General features: G+C 59.5%; 1 non-coding gene across 1 annotated transcript; it reads right to left on the bottom strand.

Annotated features, from left to right (window-relative positions):
* Positions 1–20,988: 20,988 nt before the first annotated feature.
* Positions 20,989–21,060, bottom strand: TRNAQ-CUG (transfer RNA glutamine (anticodon CUG)). Its single transcript has one exon. It is a non-coding gene; the product is annotated as a tRNA-Gln (tRNA).
* Positions 21,061–21,301: the final 241 nt, after the last annotated feature.

Below are 21,301 nucleotides of genomic sequence, written 5' to 3'. Positions count from 1 at the left end.
GGGTCCAACCCATGGAGGCCCTTCCCCAGCTACAGGGACCCCCCCGTGCGGGCCTTGACCCCGCCCCAGGCGCCCGAACTCGTTGCGGGCCCTGACCCAGCTCAAGGGCCCAACCCCTGGGGGTCCAGACCCTAGCTCCAGGGGCCCAACCCGTGCGGGGCCGTTGACCCCAGCAAACAGGGGTCCACCCGTGGGGGCCTTGACCGAGCTCCAGGGCCCTACCGTGGGGACCCTGACCCCAGCTCCAGTGGCCCAACCGTGCCCGCTGGCCCTGACCCCAGCTCCAGGCGCCAAAACCGTGGGGGCCCGACCCCAGCTCCAGGGCCCCAACCCGTACGGGTCCTGATCCCAGCTCCAGGGGCCCCATTCCGTGGGGCCTGACACTTGCTCCAGGGGCCCAACCTGTGCGGGCCCCTGACCTCAGCTCCGGAACCCAACCCGTGGGGCCCTGACCCCAGCTCCAGGGGTCAACCCGTGCGGGCCCTGACAGCAGCTCCAGGGTCCCAAACTGTGTGCGGGCCCTAACCTCCAGCTACAGGGGCCCAACCTGTGTGGACCCTGACCCCAGCTCCAGGGGCCGCAACCCGTGGGGGTCCTGTCCCCAGCTCCATGTGCCCACCCATAGGCCCTGCCCCAGCTCCAGGGGCCCAACCTATGCTGAACCTGACCCCAGCTCCTGCGGCCCACCCGTGCGGCCCTGACCCCAGTTCCAGGGTCGCCACCCTTGGGGGCCATCACCCAGCGCAGGGGCCCCAACCCGTGCGGGCCCTGACCACAGCTTCCAAAGGCACAAACCAGTGTGGGTCCTGACCCGAGCTCCAGCGGCCACACACGTGGGGTCCTGACCCCAGCTCCAGGTCCCAACCCGTGCGGGCCGTGACCCAAGCTCCAGGGGCCCACTCGTGTTGCCCTAACCCCAGCTCCAGGGGCCCAACCGTGGGGACTCTGACCCCAGCTCCAGATGCCCCACCCGTGAGGGCCCTGGTCCCCCAGCTCCAGGGGCCCAACCCGTGCGGACCATTGACCCCAGCTCCAGGCGCCGAATCCTGGGGGCCCTGCCCCCAGCTTCAGGGGCCCCCCACCCATGGGGGCCCTGACCCCAGCTCCAGGGGCCCCAACCCGTGCTGGCTCTGACCCCAGCTCTGCGGCCCGAACCCGTGGGGGTCCTGACCCCAGCTCCAGGGGTACAACCCAGCAGACCCTGACCCCAGCTCCTTGGGCCCAAACTGTGCGGGCCCGCCCCAGCTCCGCGGCCCAACCCGTGGGGGTCCTGACCCCAGCTCCAGGTGCCCAACCCGTGTGGCACCCTGACCCCAACTCCAGGGGCCCAACCCGTGAGGGCCCTGACCCAGCTCTAGGGTCCTTACCTTTAGGGGCCCTAACCCCAGCTCCAGGGTCCCAACCCGTGCAGGGGCTTGATTCCAGCTCCAGGGGGCACAACAGGTGCGGGCCCTGACCCAAGAGCCTCCAGGGGCCCAAACCCGTGTGGGCCCTGACCCCAGCACCAGCGGGCCAACCCGTGGGGGCCCTGACCCCCAGCTCAAGGGCCCAACCTGTGTGGGTCCTGACCCCAGCTCCATCGGACCCAATCTGTTGGGGGCCCTAACCCAGCTCCAGGGCCACAAACCCGTGGGGGCCCTGAAGCAGCTCCAGGGGCCCAACCAGTGGGGGCCCTGGACCCCAGCTCCAGGGGCCCCCCCTTGGGGGCCCTGACCCAAGCTCCAGGGGCCTACCCGTGTTGGCCCCTAACCCCCCCAGGGGCTCCAGGGGCCCAACCCAGTGGGGCCCATCACGCAGCTCCAGGGGCCCAAACAGTGGAGGCCTGACCCCATCTCCAGGGGCCTAACCCGGTGGGGCCCTGCCCCCAGCTCCAGTGGCCCATCCTGTGCGGGCCCGCGACCCCAGCTCCATGGGACCAAGCCGGTGGGTCCCTGACCCCAGCTCCAGGGGCCCAACTCTTCGGGGCCCTGACCCCCAGCTCCAGGGGCCCAACCCGTCGGGGCCCTGACCCCAGCTCCAGGGGCCCCACCCGGTGGGGCCCTGCCCCCAGCTCCAGGGGCCCAAAATGTTGGGCCATGACACCAGCTCCAGGGGCCAATCCGTGGGGACCTGACCCCACATCCATGGGCCAACCCGTGCAGACCCTCACCCTAGGTCCAGGGGCGAAAACCCGTTGGGGGCCTGACCCCAGCTATAAGAGCCGCACCCATGGGGCCCCGACCCCAGCTCCAGCGGCTCAGCCCGTGGGGACAAGGACCCCAGCTCCAGAGGCCCAGCCCGTGTGGGCCTCGACCCAAGCTCCAGTGGCCCAACCCGTGGGGGCCCTGACCCCAGCTCCAGGGGCCCCAACCGTCCGGGCCCTGACCCCAGCTACAGGAGCCCGACCCATGAGGCCCTGACCCCAGTCCAGGAGTCCCACCTGTGCGGGCCCCGACCCCAGCTCCAGGGGCCCGACCCGTGGTGACCCTGACCTAAGCTCCAGGGGCCCCACCCGTGTGGGCCCTAACCCCAGCTCCAGGGGCCCAGCCCGTGCGGGCCTTGACCCCAGCTCCAGGGGCTCAGCCCGTGGGGGCATGGACCCCAGTTCCAGGGGCCCATCCGTGTAGCCTTGACCCAAGCTCCAGGGGCCCAAACCCTTGGGAGAGCCCTGACCCCAGCTCCAGGTGCCCAACCAATGCGGGCCCTGACTTCAGTTCCAGGGCCCGAACCTGTGGGGGCTCTAACCCTCGCTCCAGAGTCTCAACCCGTGCAGACTCTGACCGAGCTCCAGGGGCCCAACCCGTGGGGCTCTGACCCCAGCTCCAGGGGCCACCCCGTTCGGGGCCCTGACCCCAGCTCCAGGGGCCAAACCTGTGGGGGCCCTGACCCAGCACAAGGGGCCCACCCCGTGCGGCCCTGACCCCAGCTCCAGAGGCCCAACCCATGCGGGCCCTGACCCCAGCTCCAGGGACCCAACCCGTGAGGAGCCCTGACCCCAGCTTCAGGGGCCCAACTCATTGGGGCCCTGACCCCAGCTCCAGGGTCCCAACCCGTGCTTCCCCTGACCCCAGCTCCAGGGGCCCAACACGTGCGGGACCTGACCCGAGTTACAGGAACCGCACCCGTGGACCTATGACCCCAGCTCGGGGGCCCACACGTGCGGGCCCTGACCATAGCTATAGGAGCCCCACCCGTGGGAGCCCTGACCCCAGCTCCACGAGCCCCACCTGTGCAGGACCGGACCCAAGCTCCAGCGGCTCAGCCCATGGGGACAAGGACTCCAGCCTCCAGAGGCCCAGCCCGTGCGGCCTTGACCCAAGCTCCAGTGGCCCAACCCGGGGGGCCCTGACCCCAGGTCCAGGGGCTCAGCCCGTTGGGGCCCGACCCCAGCTCCAGGGGCCCAACCCGTGCGGGGCCTGACTCCAGATCCAGGGGCCCAATCCGGTGGGGCCCTGATCCGAGTAACAGGGGCCCAACCCGTGGAGGCCCTGACCACAGCTCCAGGGGTGTAACCCGTGCGGGGCCTGACCCCAGCTCCAGGGGCCAAACCCGTGGGGGCCCTCACCCGAGCTCCAGGGCCCAGCCCGTTGGGGCACTGACCCCAGCTCCAGGAGCCCAAACCCGTGCGGGACCTGACCCCAGCTCCAGGGGCCCAACCCGTGGGGGCCCTGACCCCAGCTCCAGGGGCCAAAACCCATTGGGGCCCTGACCCCAGCTCCAGAGGCCCAACCCGTGGGAGCCCTCACCCCATCTCCAGGTGCCCCGCCCCGTGGGGGCCCTGACCCCAGCTCCAGTGGCCCCCACACGTGCGGTCCCCGAACACAGCTCCAGGGGCCCCACCGTGGTGGCCCTGACCTAAGCTCCAGGGGCCCCACCCGTGCTGGCCTGACTCCAGCTCCAGGGGCCCCAGCCGTGGGGGCCCTGATCCCAGCTCCAGGGGCCCAACCTGTGCGGGCCCTGACCCCACCTCCAGGGGCCCCAGCCGTGGGGCCCTGACCCCAGCTCCAGGAGCCCCTGATGTGTGGACCCCCTGACCCCAACTCCAGGGGCCCAACACTGTGCGGGCCCTGACCCCAGCTCCAGTGGCTCAGCCGTGGGGGCAAAGACCCCAGCTCCAGGGGCCCAACCAGTGCGGGCCCTGACCCCAGCTCCAAGGACCCAACCCGTGGGGGCCCTGAGCCCAGCTCCAGGGGCCCAACCCGTGCGTCCCCTAACCCCAGCTCCAAGGGCCCAACCCGTGTGGGGGCCCTGACCCCAGCCTCCAGGGGCTCAATAGTGCAAGTCCTGACCCCAGCTCCAGGGGCCCAGCCTGTGGGGTCCCTGACCACACCTCCAGGGGCCCAACCCATGTGGCCCTCACCCCAGGTCCAGGGGCAACCCGTTGGGTCCCTGACCCCAGCTCCAGGGGCCAAACCCGTGGGGGCCCTCACCCGAGCTCCAGAGGTCCCACCCGTGGGGCCCTGACCCCAGCTCCAGGGGCCCAACCCATCGGGGCCCTTACCCAGCTCCAGGGGGCCAACCCATGGGGGCTCTGACCCCAGCTCCAGAGGCCCCAACCGTGCGGGCCCTGACCCCAGCTACAGGAGCCCCACCCGTGGGGCCCTGACTGAAGCTCAAGGGGCCCCACCTGTGCGGTGCCTGACCCCAGCTCCGGGGCCCCACCCGTGGGGGCCCTCACCCAAGCTCCAGGAGCCGAACCCGTGGGAGCCCTGACCCCACCTCCACGGGCCCCACCCCTGGGGACCCTGACCCCAGATCCAGGGACCCAACCCGTGCTGGCCCTGAACCCAGCTGTAGAGGCCTAACCCGTCGGGGCCCAGACCCAGCTCCAGGGGCCCAAACCCGTACGGGCCCTGACCCAGCTCCAGGGACCCAACCCATGGGTGCTCTAACCCCAGCGCCAGAGGCCCAACCCGTGGGGGCCCTGACCAGCTCCAGGGGCCCCACTCGTGCGGGCCGTGACCCCAGCTCCAGGGGCCCAACCCATCGGGGCCCTGACCCAGCTCCAGGGGCCCAACCGTGTGGACCCTGACCCCAACTCCAAGGACAACCCGTGGGGCCCTGACCCCAGCTCCAGGGACCCAACCCATGGGTGCTCTAACCCCAGCGCCAGAGGCCCAACCCGTGGGGGCCCTGACCCCAGCTCCAGGGGCCCCACCCGTGGTGGCCCTGACCTAAGCTCCAGGGGCCCCACCCGTGCGGGCCGTGACCCAGCTCCAGGGGCCCAACCCATCGGGGCCCTGACCCCAGCTCCAGGGGCCCAAACCCGTGCGGACCCTGACCCCAGCTCCAAGGACCCAACCGTGGGGGCCCTGACCCCAAATCCAGGGCCAACCCGTTGCATCCTAACCCCACCTCCAGAGTCCGAACACGTGGGGGCCCTGACCCAAGCTCCAGGGGCCAATCCGTACGGGCCCTGACCCCAGCTCCGAGGGCCTAGCCCGTGTGGCCCTGACCCTAGCGCCAGCGGCTAAGCCTGTGGGGGCAAGGACCCCAGCTCCAGGGGCCAAACCCGTGCAGGGACTGACCCCTGCTCCATGAGCCCAACCCGGTGGGCCCTGATCCCAGCTCCAGGGTCCCAAACCGTGTGTGGCCCCACCCCAGCTCTAGGGGCCCAAACAGGTGGGGCCCTGACCCCAGCTCCAGGGGCCCAAACCGTGCGGGGCCTCAATCCAGCTACAGTGGCCCAACCAGTGCGGGCTCTGACCCCAGCTCCAGGGGCCCAACCCGTGCGGGCCCTGACCCCAGCTCCAGGGACCCAACCCATGGGCGCTCTAACCCCAGCGCCAGAGGCCCAGCCCGTGGGGGCCCTGACCCCAACTCCAAGGGCCCAGCCGTGCAGGTCTTGACCCAAGCTCCACGGCCCACCGGTGGGGGCCCTGACCCCATCTCCAGGGGCCCAACCTGTGGGGGCTCTGACCCAAGCTCCAGGGGCTCAACCCGTGGGGGTCCTCCCCCATCTCCAGGGGCCCTACCCCTTGTGGCCCTGACCTAAGCTCCAGGGGCCACCCGTGCGGGCCCTGACCCCAGCTCCAGGGGCCCCACTCATCGGGGCCCTAACCCCAGCTCCAGGGGACCAACCCGTGGGGGCCCTGACTCCAGCTCCAAGGGCCCAACTCGTGCCGGCCGTGACTACAGCTCCAGCGGCTGAGCCCGTGGGGGCAAGGACCCCAGCTTCAGGGGACCCACCCGTTGGGGCTCTGACCCAGCTACAGGGGCCCCACACGTGCTGGCCTTGACCCCAGCTACAGGAGCCCCACCTGTGGGAGCCCTGCCCCCAGCTCCTCGACCCCCACCTGTGCGGGCCCCGACCCCAGCTCCAGCGGCTCAGCCCGTGGGGACAAGGACCCCAGCTCCAGAGGCCCAGCCCGTGTGGGCCTTGACCCAAGCTCCAGTGGCCCAACCCGTGGGGGCCCTGACCTAAGCTCCAGGGTCCCCACCCGTGCTGGCCTGACTCCAGCTCCAGGGGCCCCAGCCGTGGGGGGCCCTGTTCCCAGCTCCAGGGGCCCCAACCTGTGCGGTCCCTGACCCCAGCCCAGGGGCCCAGCCGTGGGGGCCCTAACCCCAGCTCCAGGAGCCCCTCCTGTGCGGACCCCTGACCCCAGCTCCAGGGGCCAAACACGTGCGGGCCCTGACCCCAGCTCCAAGGCCCAGCCGGTGCGGGCCCTGACCCCAGCTCCAGTGGCTCATCCGTGGGGGTAAAGACCCCAGCTCCAGGGGCCCAACCCGTGCATCCCGTAACCCCAGCTCCAAGGGCCCAACCCGTGGGGGCCCTGACCCCAGCTCCAGGGGCCCAACCAGTGCGAGTCCTGACCCCAGCTCCAGGGGCCCAGCCCGTGGGGGCTCTGACCCCACCTCCAGAGGCCCAACCCGTGCAGGCCCTCACCCCAGGTCCAGGGGCAAACCCGTTGGGTCCCTGACCCCAGCTCCATGGGCCAAACCCATGGAGGCCTTCACCCCATCTCCTGGGGCCCCACCCTTGGGGGCCCTGACCCCAGCCCAGGGGCCCCAAACCGTCCGGTCCCTGACCCAGCTACAGGAGCCCGACCCATGAGGGCCCTGACCCCAGCTCCAGGAGCTCCACCTGTGCGGGCCCCGACCCAGCTCCAGGGGCCCCACCCGGGTGACCCTGACCTAAGCTCCTGGGCCCCACCCGTGTGGGCCCTGACCCCAGCTCCAGGGGCCCCACCCGTAGGGGCTCTAACCCCAGCTCCAGGGGCCCAAGCCATCGGGGCCCTGACCCCAGCTCCAAGGGTCCAACCCGATGCCGGCCCTAACCCCTGCTCCAGGGGCCCAAGCCATCGGGGCCCTGACCCCAGCTCCAAGGGTCCAACCCATGCCGGCCCTACCCCAGCTCCAGGGGCCCAGCCCGTGCGGGGCCTTGACCCAGCTCCAGGGGCTCAGCCCGTGGGGCATGGACCCCAGCTCCAGGGGCCCATCCCGTGTAGCCTTGACCCAAGCTCCAGGGGCTCAACCCTTAGGAGCCCTGACCCCAGCTCCAGGTGCCCAACCAATGCGGGCCTGACTTCAGTTCCAGGGCCCGAACCCGTGGGGGCTCTGACCCTCGCTCCAGAGTCTCAACCCGTGCAGACTCTGACCCGAGCTCCAGGGGCCCAACCCGTGGGGGCTCTGACCCCAGCTCCAGGGGCCCACCCCGTGCGGGCCCTGACCCCAGCTCCAGGGGGCAAAACTGTGGGGGCCCTGAACCCAGCACAAGGGGCCCACCCCGTGCGGGCCCTGACCCAGCTCCAGGGACCCAACCCGTGGGGAGCCCTGACCCCAGCTTCAGGGGCCCAACTCATTGAGGCCCTGACCCCAGCTCCAGGGTCCCAACCCGTGCTTCCCCTGACCCCAGCTCCAGGGGCCAACACGTGCGGGACCTGACCCGAGTTACAGGAACCCCACCCGTGGGACCTATGACCCCAGCTCCAGGGGCCCCACACGTGCGGGCCCTGACCATAGCTATAGGAGCCCCACCCGTGGGAGCCCTGACCCCAGCTCCACGAGCCCCACCTGTGCAGGACCGGACCCAAGCTCCAGCGGCTCAGCCCATGGGGGCAAGGACTCCAGCTCCAGAGGCCCAGCCCGTGCGGGCCTTTGACCCAAGCTCCAGTGGCCCAACCCGTGGGGGCCCTGACCCAGGTCCAGGGGCCCAGCCCGTTGGGGCCTGACCCCAGCTCCAGGGGCCCAATCCGGTGGGGCCCTGATCCCAGTAATAGGAGCCCAACCCGTGGAGGCCCTGACCCCAGCTCCAGGGGCCAAACCCGTGGGGGCCCTGACCCGAGCTCCAGGGGCCCAGCCCGTTGGGGCACTGACCCCAGCTCCAGGAGCCCAACCCGTGCGGGACCTGACCCCAGATGCAGGGGCCCAAACCGGTCGGGCCCTGACCCCAGCTAAAGTGGCCCAGACCATGGGGGCCCTGACCCCAGCTACAGGGGTGCAACCCGTATGGGGCCTAACCCCAGCTCCAGGGGCCCAACCCGTGGGGGCCCTGACCCCAGCTCCAGGGCCAAACCCGTGGGAGCCCTCACCCCATCTCCAGGTGCCCCGCCCGTGGGGGCCCTGACCCCAGCTCCAGTGGCCCCACACGTGCGGTCCCCGAACACAGCTCCAGGGGTCCCACCCGTGGTGGCCCTGACCTAAGCTCCAGGGGCCCCACCCGTGCTGGCCCTGACTCCAGCTCCAGGGGCCCCAGCCGTGGGGGCCCTGATCCCAGCTCCAGGGCCCAACCTGTGCGGGCCCTGACCCCACCTCCAGGGGCCCCAGCCGTGGGGCCCTGACCCCAGCTCCAGGAGCCCCTCCTGTGCGGACCCCTGACCCCAGCTCCAGGGGCCCAACACGTGCGGGCCTGACCCCAGCTCCAGTGGCCTCAGCCCGTGGGGGCAAAGACCCCAGCTCCAGGGGCCCAACCAGTGCGGCCCTGACCCCAGCTCCAAGGACCCAACCCGTGGGTGCCCTGAGCCCAGCTCCAGGGGCCCAACCCGTGCATCCCCTAACCCCAGCTCCAAGGGCCCAACCCGTGGGGGCCCTGACCCCAGCTCCAGGGGCTCAATAGTGCAAGTCCTGACCCCAGCTCCAGGGGCCCAGCCCGTGGGGTCCCTGACCCCACCTCCAGGGGCCCAACCCATGTGGGCCCTCACCCCAGGTCCAGGGGCCAAACCCGTTGGGTCCCTGACCCCAGCTCCAGGGGCCAAGCCCATCTAGGCCCTCACCCCAGCTCCAGGGGCCAAACCTGTGGGGCCCTGACCCCAGCTCCAGAGGCCCAAAGCGTGGGGGCCCTGACCCCCCTTTCATGCGCCCAACCCATGCCGGCCCTGACCCCTGCTCCAGAGGCCCACCCCTTGCGGGCCCTGACCCCAGCTCCAGGGGCCCAACCCATGCGGGCCCTGACCCCAGCTCCAGGGACCCAACCCGTGGGGACCCTTGACCCCAGCTCCACGGGCCCAACCCATTGGGGCCCTGACCCCAGCCCCAGGGTCCCAACCCATGCGTCCCCTGACCCCAACTCCAGGGACCCCACACGTGCGGGCCCTGACCACAGCTACAGGAGCCCAACCTGATCGGAGGAAGGGGCAGGGGCAGGGCTTTGGGGAATGGGGCAGGGATTAGGGGAACAGGTGACGTGAGGCCAGGACGTCGGGGTAGGGGCAGTGTGGGGGCAGGACCCCAGGAGGAGGGGGGCAGGGCTTTGGGGAATGGGGCACGGATTAGGGGAACAGGTGATGTGAGGCCAGGACGTCAGGGGTAGGGGCAGTGCAGGACTCTAGGAGGAGGGGGCAGAGGCAGGGCTTTGGGGGGAGGGCGGAGCTCGGGGAATGAGGAGGATTAATTCGGTTCAGTGGCAGGTTTGTCTGCTGGTGACACTGGCACTGCAGGGGGGGTTAAAGCCGGGCTCACCCGAGGGAGGAGGACGGGGCTGGGTGGCCGGGCACAGCGGGAGTTCGGGGTGTGACAAGGAGCAGGTTCCAAGGCTCATCGGACACAACCAGAAACCAGCTCACACCCAGATGGGGGGTTAAAGCCCCAGCGACCAAGGGGCGCTGGGAACATCCCCGCGGTGCAGACAAATGTATCAAGTCACCGGCCAGAGAGAAACCCGGCACTGACCTGCCCCCCCCGGTCCTCGGCCTCCGCCCCCCCGCGCTCCCACCCACGCCCCGATCGGCTGCTTTGTGCGGCGGTGAAAGGGGCGAAGCGGCGCGGCACGTTCCCACGCGGAGCAGGTTAATACACTGCACGGGGGGCGGGGCTCTCTGGGGGCAGGGCGGGGGGTGGAGTTGGGGGAGAATTGAAGATGGAGTGTAAGATGAGGCTAGGTAAGTTCTGTGGAGGGAGACATGCTGGACAGGGCCTAGGATTGGGGAGACAAGCAGGTGTGAGCCCCGGGCTCAGATTTCTAATTGTAGCTGTGATGGCAGAATGGGAGGAGGTTGAAGCTGAAGCCCTGGGGTGCAGGAGTAGCGAGAAGAGGAACCTCATCACCATTGCTTTTTCTTTTCCTCTTGTGTTGTGTTTCATACCAAGGGAAAAGAAGTTGCGGGGATGGAGTCCAGCCCTGAGGTGAGATGGAAAGTGATCCCTGCTGGCCAGGAATGGGAGTGTCCTGTAGGTGCCTTCTTGTAGGGGCAGTGACTCCTGGTGGCGAGGGGCAGCAATGCCTGGCATGTATCCCCCCTGGCATTGCTGCAGAGACCCCTGGTGGCAACTGAGGGCAGTTGCCTATGTGACCCCACTACTGCCATTGCGCCTGTGAGCGCTGGTGGGTAGGTGAGGCAGGGCCCTGTATGTACATCAGCCATTGGGGCAGGGCCCTCTGTGTATCCCACTCTCATCTCGACTGTAAGCTGTCTAAACTCCTACCTGCCTCATGGGGCCACAACCGTGGTACCCCCAACCCACCCAGCAATGTCGTCAATCTATCCAACTACACACTCAGCCCAGAAGAAAAGCCTGTCCTATCTCGGAGACTCTCTTTCTGCCCTGCCACCTCTACCAACATGATACAGTTCTGCAGCAATCTGGAAGCCTACTTTCGCCATCTCTGATTCAAAGAATACTTTCAGGACAACACTGAACAGCGCACTGATACACAGATACCCTCCCACCAACAGCACAAGAAGAAGAGCTCCACATGGACTCCTCCTGAGGGTCGAAATGACAGTCTGGACCTATACATTGAATGCTTCCACTGACGTGCACAGGCAGAAATTGTGGAAAAACAACATTGCTTGCCTCATAACGTAAGTCGTGCAGAACGCAATGCCATCCACAGCCTCAGAAACCACCCAGACATCAAAGAGGCTGATAAAGGAGGTGCTGTTGTCATCATGAACAGGTCTGACTACCAAAAGGAGGCTGCCAGACAACTCTCCAACACCAATTCTACAGGCCACTTCCCTCAGATCCCACTCAGGAATACACTAAAAACTGCAAAATCTACCCAGGACACTCCCTACACTAACACCGGAACAAATCAACATACACCCTTAGAGCCCCGACCAGTGTTATTCTATCTACTCCCCAAGATCCACAAACCCGGAAATCCTGGATGCCCCATCATCTCGGGCATTGGCACTCTCACTGAAGGACTGTCTGGATATGTGGACTCTCTACTCAGACCCAATGCCACCAGCACTCCCAGCTATCTCTGTGACACCACTGATTTCCTGAGGAAACTACAACGCATTGGTGACCTTCCAGAAAACACCCTCCTAGCCACCATGGATGTAGAGGCTCTCTACACGAACATCCCACACACAGATGAAATACAAGCTGTCAGGAACAGAATCCCTGATGATGGCGCAGCACAATTGGCTGCTGAGCTCTGTGCCTTTATCCTCACACACAACTATTTCAAATTTGATGACAATATATATCTCCAGATCAGTGGCACCGCTATGGGCACCCGCATGGCCCCACAATATGCCAATATTTTTATGGCCGACCTGGAACAACGCTTCCTCAGCTTTCGTCCACTCACGCCCCCTTCTCTACCTACGCTACATTGATGACATCTTCATCATCTGGACCCATGGGAAGGAGTCTCTGGATAAATTCCACCACGATTTCAACAGCTTCCACCCCACCATCAGCCTCGGCCTGGACCAATCTACACAGGAGGTCCACTTCCTAGACACCACGGTGCAAATAAGTGATGGTCACATTACTACCACTCTATACCGAAAACCTACCGACCGCTATGCCTACCTTCATGCCTCCAGCTTCCATCCCGGACACATCACACGATCCATTGTCTACAGCCAAGCACTGAGGTACAACCGCATCTGCTCTAACCCCTCAGACAGAGACCAACACCTACAAAATCTCCACCAAGCATTCTCAAAACTACAATACCTGCACGAGGAAATAAGGAAACAAATCAACAGAGCCAGACGTGTACCCAGAAGCCTCCTACTGCAAGACAAACCCAAGAAAGAAACCAACAGGTCTCCACTAGCCATCACATACAGTCCCCAGCTAAAACCTATCCAGCGCATCATCAGGGACTTGCGTGGCAGGCCGGTCCTCACCCACAGGCAACCTGCCAACCTGAAACATATTCTCACCAGTAACTGCACACCGCACCATAGTAACTCTAGCTCAAGAACCAATCCATGCAACAAACCTCGATGCCAACTCTGCCCACATATCTACACCAGCGATACCATCACAGGACCTAACCAGATCAGCCACACCATCACCGGTTCATTCACCTGAACGTCCACCAATGTAATATACGCCATCATATGGCAGCAATGCCCCTCTGCTATGTACATTGGCCAAACTGGACAGTCGCTACGGAAAAAGATAAACGGAGACAAATCAGATATTAGGAATGGCAATATACAAAAACCTGTAGGAGAACACTTCAACCTCCCTGGCCACACTATAGCAGACCTTAAGGTGGCCATCCTGCAGCAAAAAAACTTCAGGACCAGACTTCAAAGAGAAACTGCTGAGCTTCAGTTCATCTGCAAATTTGACACCATCAGCTCAGGATTAAACAAAGACTGTGAATGGCTTGCCAACTACAAAACCAGTTTCTCCTCCCTTGGTTTTCACACCTCAACTGCTAGAGCAGGGCTTCATCCTCCCTGATTGAACTAACCTCATTATCTCTAGCTTGCCTGCATATATATACCTGCCCCTGGAAATTTCCATTACATGCATCTGACGAAGTGGGTATTCACCCATGAAAGCTCATGCTCCAAAACGTCTGTCAGTCTATAAGGTGACACAGGATTCTTTGCTGCTTTTACAGATCCAGACTAACACGGCTACCCCTCTGATACTTTCAGGATATGTTTTGGTTCTGAGAGGTGAAAGGCTGCTCTGTGTGTGATGTTATGGAGTGACGTAGCAAAGGTTGATTGCAGAGGTGATGCATGTGCCACAAAAGTTGTGGGGTCCCTCCCCTAGCTCTGGCCCCAGAGTCCAGAATTTACATAAACCCACCCGCTGACCTGTGACTAAGAATCTGGTTGCAGAGATATTTCGTGTCCCACAGCTGACTTCCCACAGTCCAATCTGCAAAATTTTCTTGTTGTCTGAGGGGAAAGAAGCATTTTCCCCAACTATGGAGTTGTTTAAAACTTTCAGTGTGGAAATGAGATCAAAGCCCAGCAGCTTATGTATGTCTAAAATTGCATTTAGTCATTAATCATTTTTTATCTGTGGTATTGATCCAAATATGAATTAGAATGATAAAAAACTCTATTTTTAAACTAGAGAGATACAAAGGACATAAAATGTGCATTTAAACATTTCACAAGAAAAGCATGCTGCTAAATACAAATATTCCTTTTCAATCTCTCTTATTTCACTATCCTTTGGAACCCATGTCCCTTGCCTAACGAGAGTTATGTAGGTTCGGGTGAGTCCCGAAATCATGAACTGCTAAGTTCCGTTCTACTGTCTTTGATTCATATCACCAGAATAACTGTACTTTATTACCCCTGCCCTAATAAGAAAGAGACCGGGGATCCCACAGCAGCTGAAATAACCCTTTGGACATGCACCCCCATCATGCAATGCGGGGTGGGTGTGAGCATGCATATCAGCAACAAAAGGCCTTTACAACAGATCACCAACAGATGTCAGGGTAAAGTTCATTCTCACCTTGCTTACATCCTCCCCCTAGACAAGAATTGGTGGTCCTGATAAATCACACTCCCTGTTATACCAACACATTGGTATTGAATGCGAAGTTATGGCTAGCAAAAGTAGCCACCCATCTCTGCCTTGTAGCATCCAGCTTAGCCCTTGTTAACACATAAGTCAGTGGATTGTTCTCTGTCCACACCTGAAACTGAGCACCACACAAGTAGTCTCGAAATTTTTCAGTGATGGCCCATTTCAGAACCAAGAACTTGCTGCTGGTGGTGGGATAGCGAGTTCGCATATCGACAGTCCTCAGCTGGCAATGCCTACAGATTTACATTTGCCTTCCACTATCCTGGTACGGGACTGCTCCCAGACCCTCCAAACTGGCATCAGCATGCAGGATAAACGGCTTGTTTGGGTTAACAAGGACTTGGACTGGCACATGAATCAGGCAAATTATTATTTCCCGTAAAGCTCTGTCACTTCTCTCATCCCACCATGTCCCAAATGGAGAAGAGAGGAGCCCCTCCCATGTCCCAGTCCAGGAACACCAGAGTGTGGTGTGGTTGTGACTCAGTCCAGGTCTGCTAGTGCTGCAAAGGAGAAGATTTCCTTCCTCAGTCCAGGTCAACTGGAATTGTTGTTGCAGTGGGGAAAAGATGTCTTTCATCTGGTTCTTAGATGCTTTGGTGAAAGGGGACAGGCAGAGGCTTTTTTCTCCCCTCTGCAGCTCAAATTGCACACTTCTTCTCTGCTTTTTGCTCTAGCTTGACTTCTCTCTTGCATCTCAATTTTCTCTTTCCTGGCCTCATTCCAGAGCATTCACAGCCCAATTCTCTATCCTAACCCTGAGCTCTCTACTGCACCCTGAATGTCTCATTCTAACCCCACCCCAGAGTCTGCACCCCCAGAGCCAGTGCCTTCATCCCTCTGCATTCCAACTCTCTGTCCCATGTAGCCTGATGTAGGGTGTACTAATAATATTAATTTGGATAATTTGATGAAAATTTAATTGATTAGCTTACATGTTATTTAATTTAATTGAGTTACAAAGTTACATTTGCATTACTGCTATTCAAAAGATACATATGGCATTATATACAACAAAGTTTTGGTTAATATACTCACAGCCTTCCTTGATAACCTGGTGGTAAGAGACACAGGACCAGCCTTGCAGTTCAGGTTTCTCAATTCTTAAGTGAAAGATGCTGTGCTTAGGGAAAGCTAGTGTTACTTAGGGTTTACTTGAATATGTGAAACTTAAAATCAAAACCTAATAAACAAAGACTAAAAACGTAGGGAAACCAAACTTAGCCTAGTTCCCTTGAAACTTAAAGTTTCAGAACAAGTACAGCCTACTGCTAGTACATAGAGAGAGAGTGGAGGAAGTAAGTCACAATGATAGAGCAAAGTGCTCTAGCGAGGTGGCTTACCTCTTTTATAGGGCACAAGGGCCGGAAATCCTTCCTCCTATGCCCAAATTTCATTCCTCACCCACAAAACATTGGGGTACATTTACTTCATAGACTAGTATGTTTGTGCTTGTTGATGACATGTACATATGCACATAAGTTACCTTGTAGTGTACCTGTTAAATCTGTGGGTACAACACTGAATAAAACTCTATGCCATTCTCCATTGTCGATTGGTCTAAGTAAAGGTCTTGGACAGGCATGGGTACTTATCTATTTAAGTAACATGAGAAAGGTCGATTTTCCTCTCTGAGTAAAAGGTCACAATATAGATATGCTAACTTTGCCTTAGCTTAACATACAGGATATGGCCTCTAGGTTCTCGTAAGTCATGTGTCTCAGTCTCCTAATCATTTTTATTGCCCTCTTCTGGACTCTCTCCAGTTTGTCCACATCCCTTCTCATGTGGGTCCCAACCCCAAAAGTACTCACATTTTACCCCATTGACCCCAAAATGCCAGCTTTTAATATGTAAATAGGGTGCTGCCATGGTCAAGTCACTCCCGAGCTCTCCAGCGGAGCCTGCTGGCACAGAACAAGGTGAAAATTAGCCAGGATGTCACTCAGTCAAATCCCTGTGCTCCCCGCAGGTGATATCGGAAGGCTCCAAGATGGATCATTTCCCTTTCTCTCATCAGCTTCAGGCCCCAGGGTTACAAATGCACAAACCAGTTGGGATTCTCCCCTGGCCTCAGGGTGTGGGGCTGCTCTGAGGGGATGGACTTGCACACTTGGGATATTAGTGCAAAGATACAATTTCAATTTCTCTTAGAGAAATTGGAGGGCAATTTATATTTGGTACAAATCTTATTTAGTGAAAGGAAAGCTGCAGTGACAGCCTGGTTACTGGGGTGCAAAACACCTTCCTCCTGGGAGAAACAAGAAGTTAGAATTAGAAATTTATATCGTTTGTTCCAGTGTTGGTACAGGTTTAATTTTGCTTCTGTGTAGGTTTGTTTCAGGCTGTGACCATTTTGGTTTATTGGGTTGTTTTGTTTTTTTTAGTTGGAATGGAGCTTTTAATTGACATTTGCTGGATTCAAATGGCTGACTTGCAACACCAGTTTTGACATAGTTCTGCATATTTTATTACGATTTGACCAGTATTCAAGGATTCAATTCCTTTATAGGAGGTTTTAGAGGCCATGCTTATTTATTTGATGTTATTTTATCATTCTGCTGTAGCACACTTTTTTGATAAAATGTTGAAATTATTAATTTACAGCATTTGTTAGTTTTTATTTTTACAAACAAAGTTTTTCTTAATGTTTGGGTTTTAAATTAAGCCTTGTTTTTGGTTTCAATTTTTCATTTAGGTTTTGGTTACTGATGGGATCTTTAAGAGAACTTTGGATTCAGTACTAAAATTTGGACAGATTTAGAATATTTTAAGTAAACCGTGTTTACTATTTTATTTTAATAAAGTTTGTATTGCTGTAAACCTTAGCCGGGGGGAGAGGAGATGAGCCTGGCCTTTAACTGAGAAGGAACAGAGGCATGGCCCCCGTGAAGGGTGAGGCCAGGTGATGGGGGGCACAGCTCCCCAATTTTTTTTGTCTAGCCCATCTCAGGCCTGGTCTACACTACGCTGTTAAACTGATTTTAACAGCGTTAAATCGATTTAACGCTGCACCCGTCCACACTACACTGCTCTTTATATCAATTTAAAGGGCTCTTTAAATCGATTTCTGTACTCCTACAAAACGAGAGGAGTAACGCTAAAATCGATATTACTATATCGGATTAGGATTAGTGTGGACGCAAATCGACATTATTGGCCTCATTATTTTACAGTAGCTACCCACAGTGCACCGCTCCAGAAAATGACGCTAGCCTCGGACCATGGATGCACACCACCGAATTCATGTGCCTAGTGTGGACGCTCACAATCGACTTTATAATATCTGTTTTATAAAGTCGGTTTAAGCTAATTCGAATTTATCCTGTAGTGTAGATGTAGCCTCAGTCCCCCACTAAAGGAGAACAGTCTGATGCCACCCCTGCTGGTCACTGAGTGTCACTGCTGCTCCATGGGAAACATGCTCTGTACCTTACCCAGATTGGTGGGAAACACACTCTGTACATTTCCGTGACTGGTCCGTGGGTGTCACCGCTCGTGGAGGGCAGACACACGCTGTGCATTACGCCACCTGACCAGTGGGTGTCACTGCTGTATCAAGGGAAACACCTTCTGTGCATTACCTTGAATGACCACGAGGTGGCACTGCTGCTCCAAGGGAAACATACTCTGTGTGTTACCCTGATTGGCCACTTGGTGTCACTGCTGCGCCAAGCAAAACACCTTCTGTGCATTACTCTGACTGACCACTGGGTGTCACTGCTGCGCCAAGGGAGACAGAAGAACGGCCAGACTGGTTCAGAGGCAAAGTCCATCTAGCCCAGTATCCTCCTGTCTTGTGACAGTGGCCAGTGCCAGGTGCCCCAGAGGGAATGAACAGAGCAGGGAATCATCAAGTGATCCATCCCCTGTTGCCCATTCCCAGCTTCTGACAAACAGAGGCTACAGGCACCATCCCTCCCCACCCTGGCTAATAGTCCTTGATGGATCCATCCACCATAAACTTATCTAGTTCTTTTTTGAACCCTGTTATAGTCTTGCCCTTCACAACATCCTCTTGCAAGGAGTTCCACAGGTTAACTATGCAACTGCCTTGAGTTTACCCCTCCTCCCCTGGCCAGGTTGTATATGGAAAAGAGGATGAGGAGAGCCATGATGTGTCTGTCAGTGGCTGGTGCCTCAGTTTCCTCTAGGCAGCAGTGCTGCAGGCTCCTTTGGTCTGTGCCCATGCAACTGTGTCTGGGGAAGGGGGAGTAGAGGCTCATTCTTCCCAACCCCACGCCCCACCCCCAGCAGCTGGGGAATCCAGACCAAATTTAATCCTGGTAGCTGGGCTGGGATTAGCCTGGTCTGGGGTAGGGCTAGGGAGGAATTGGGAGGGAGACAGACGCACCTGCTGTGAGGGAAGATCCTCCCATTCCCTGCCAACCACATTCACTCCTTGCAGCACAGCACCCCCTAGCATTTCTTTCTCTGTCATGGGAGCTGTCTGCTGCTTGCTTCTCCCTTAGCATCATCTCTCCCCATCCTGGAGCACTGGCATTGCCCATCCTGTGCAAACAGGGAGGCCCCGGTGTGCCCCATGGCACTGCCCTGCAATTGTGGGGGCAGCTGTTGGATGGAACCATATCAAAATATGGGGGTGGGCAAGGCTGGGGACCAGGACTCCTGGGTTCTCCCCTCAAATGTGGGAGGGGAGTGGAGATTAGGGGGTAGAGTGGGGGAGGGACAGGGCTGGGATCCAGGACTACTGCTTTTTCTGGTTTTCTCCACCTCCTGCAGCTGCCTCGATCCTTTCAATGTATTTCTTCTTCCATATTCATTTGCTGACTTGTGTAAATCACCCCAGAGGTGGCTGCATCTCAGTGTTGGGTGAGGCACCCTTGGATCCATCACCTCCTAACCGCGTCTCTCTCCCCCTTCGGGTGACCCTGCAGCACTCAGCAAACATCCACAAGATCATGGGGCACTTTGAGCACTGGGCAGGCAGGGGCCAGGCACCCAGCCCTCCCTCCAGAGAATGGGACACAGCATCGACTACTTTTTACAGGGATTAAAAAGGGGCAAAGGAAGGCAAATCAGAGGAGTAGGTGGCCAGGGTCTGAGCAGGGGGTGGAAATTGACTGGTCGGGGGTCAAGCAGCTGGAGGCAGAGTTAGGAGAGGGACTGAAGGCAAAGTCAGGGAGGTGGGAAGGAGCCGGAGTTAAGCCCGGAGGGAGGCGCTGCCAGAGGGTTAAACCCCGGCACAGGCAGGGGCCGAGGGGGAACAGTTATCCCGGTGGGCTGAGACACCAGTGTTTGCAAACATGGGTGGGGGGAGCAGAGGGCTTTTTTATTTCCCCTCTCACAGGCAGCACCTCTCAGCATGGACTTCCCAGGGCTGGGCTCTTAAAGGCACAGGCATCCCACCACCTAGACACTGCAGCTCCTCTCTGATGTAACCTACTGAGGTGCTGCAATGAAACTGGACATTCCCTATACGCCCCCGAGCCAGGGGGCTGTACACCCCCTTCCCCGATTTTCCCCAACACCCCCTCCCTCAGTGGTCAGGTAGTTACATGCAGCGCTGCCAATGTTGTCATTGGTTGCAAATTTGAATGGAAATTGAAACGTTAACACACACTTTAAAAGCAGATACAACGTATGAAAACTACTTGTACCTGAGAAAGTCAAATAGGTTTGGAAAGTCTGGACAAAGCTGGGTTTCCTCACCCAGCTGTTGTGTTTGCTGACAATGTTGGTGCATTGGCTTCGGCAGTGTTGGCCAACCTTAGAATTTCAAATGATGATTTGTAAGCGAGGTGTGAATGAGCTCTCCCCTGGCAGCTACTGATGACCAGGGTTGGGAGGAAGCTTTGGGACCAGACTGTATTTAGATGAACTCACCTACTCTGCCGAGGTATCCAGCGGACAGAGCTGGGCTGCCTCTGCTCTAGGTGCCCGGAGGAGGGAAGGTGTGTGGGGCTCCAGCCTGGGACTCTTCCTCCCTCCTGCCAAGCCCTGACTATTAATCCCAGCGCTGGCACTCCTTTCTTCAAGCGCCATGTGGGCCAGAGGAAACGTGTGGTAGGAAGCACAAGGGCCAAGCTTGTGAACATCAGGTGCAGCAGCAAGAATCCCAACTATCAGGGTAGCAAGTTCTAGAGCCCTATCCCATTGTGGCCATCCCTGCCAAAGACCTGGCTCTCGGAGGTGTGAGTCACCCAGCAGGAGGGAAAAGATTCACTCTTACACAGCTGGAGACAGGGGAGTTGAGCTCTGGGGCATTACCACAAGCATGGGTGGGTGGCAAGTTTGTAGAAATTTTGGTGGTGCCCAGAACCCGCCCCCAAACTCCACCCACACCTGCCTAAGGCTCTGGAAGGGGGTTTGGGGGGGATTAGGGTGCAGGATTCAGGCTTTAGGATGGAGTTTGGGTGCTGGGTGTAGGCTCCAGCAGGTTTGCAGGAAGGGGTGAGAGGTGCAGGCTCTGGGGGTGGGAAGGAGTGCACCCTCTGGGAGGGAGCGTAGGGCCGAGGATGAGGGATTCATGATGCAGGAGGGGGCTCAGGACTGGGGCAGAGTATCAGGGTTCAGAGGGAGCTCAGGGCTGGGGGTGTTGGAGAGGCTGAGGGCAGCCTGCACTAGGACTCTGGGGCAGCAGTTCTGCCCAGAATCCCTCTACTCCAGCAGCAGGAGCAGGCAGGGGACAGGCCCATGCTGCTTTTTGTCAGACAGGGATGCACCACAGCAGAGGGGAAGGGAAGAGACCCAACTCCAAATATTGCTGGAGCAGGGCCCCCAGCCCTGAATGTTCCTGGAGCCCGAGCACCACAAATGTATATAACCTGCCGCCTATGACCACAAGCCAACACAAGGTCCCACTGAGATTTGAACTCAGATTACAGGATTCAGAGTCCTGAGTGCTGCCCATTACACCATGGGACCAGCTTGTGTTGCCTTCTCTGCACATCGGTGACCCTCATGGGGCTGCTCGTGTAAGGGGGCTCTTGGCCCTTTACTAAAACTTAGTGTGTGTGTGTGTGGGGGGGGTTGGTTGGCTAGTTCCCAGCACCAATAGAAGGGGGAAGGATCAATGGGAAATCAGGACCCTGAGACTGACAGTCCCCAGGGACAATTGGGAGAGGCCAAAGCTCCAAGTTAGCTGCACTGACAGGCCAGGCAGTGT

The sequence above is a fragment of the Gopherus flavomarginatus genome, unplaced genomic scaffold (genome assembly GCF_025201925.1).
Source record: "Gopherus flavomarginatus isolate rGopFla2 unplaced genomic scaffold, rGopFla2.mat.asm mat_scaffold_1821_arrow_ctg1, whole genome shotgun sequence".
Classification (NCBI taxonomy): domain Eukaryota; kingdom Metazoa; phylum Chordata; order Testudines; family Testudinidae; genus Gopherus; species Gopherus flavomarginatus.
The sequence above is the reverse complement of the archived record's forward strand: the minus strand, read 5'-3'. Positions and strand labels throughout refer to the sequence as shown.